The sequence below is a fragment of the Gekko japonicus genome, unplaced genomic scaffold (genome assembly GCF_001447785.1).
Source record: "Gekko japonicus isolate JY-2015 unplaced genomic scaffold, Gekko_japonicus_V1.1 scaffold25, whole genome shotgun sequence".
In the NCBI taxonomy this organism is placed as follows: domain Eukaryota; kingdom Metazoa; phylum Chordata; class Lepidosauria; order Squamata; family Gekkonidae; genus Gekko; species Gekko japonicus.
The window spans coordinates 1,436,041-1,436,349 of NW_015171502.1; positions in this window are offsets into that span (position 1 = coordinate 1,436,041).

Consider the following 309-nt stretch of genomic DNA (forward strand, 5'->3'; position numbering starts at 1 on the left):
TCCCCCCCCCCCCGAATGCCCGTCTCGCCCCAGCCCGCTTGCAACAGCCGCCTTAACCCTTGCCTCCCCGGCAAGAGCCTGGGCGGGGGCTTCCAAGCGGCCCTGCCAGTTCCCCTTCTCCACGAGAGGGATGTGTCCAGAGGCCTCCACGACAGCCGCGCCGACCAATAAGAACCCCCGGAATCCTCCCTCCGGCCAATGGCCAGGCGCAGGAGGCGGGGCTTTCCCGGGCCGCTCGGAAACCTGGGGAGAGGGGATGGCGAGCGAAGGAGGTGCAGCCAGGTGGGAAGGGGCGGGGCGCCGGGGGCC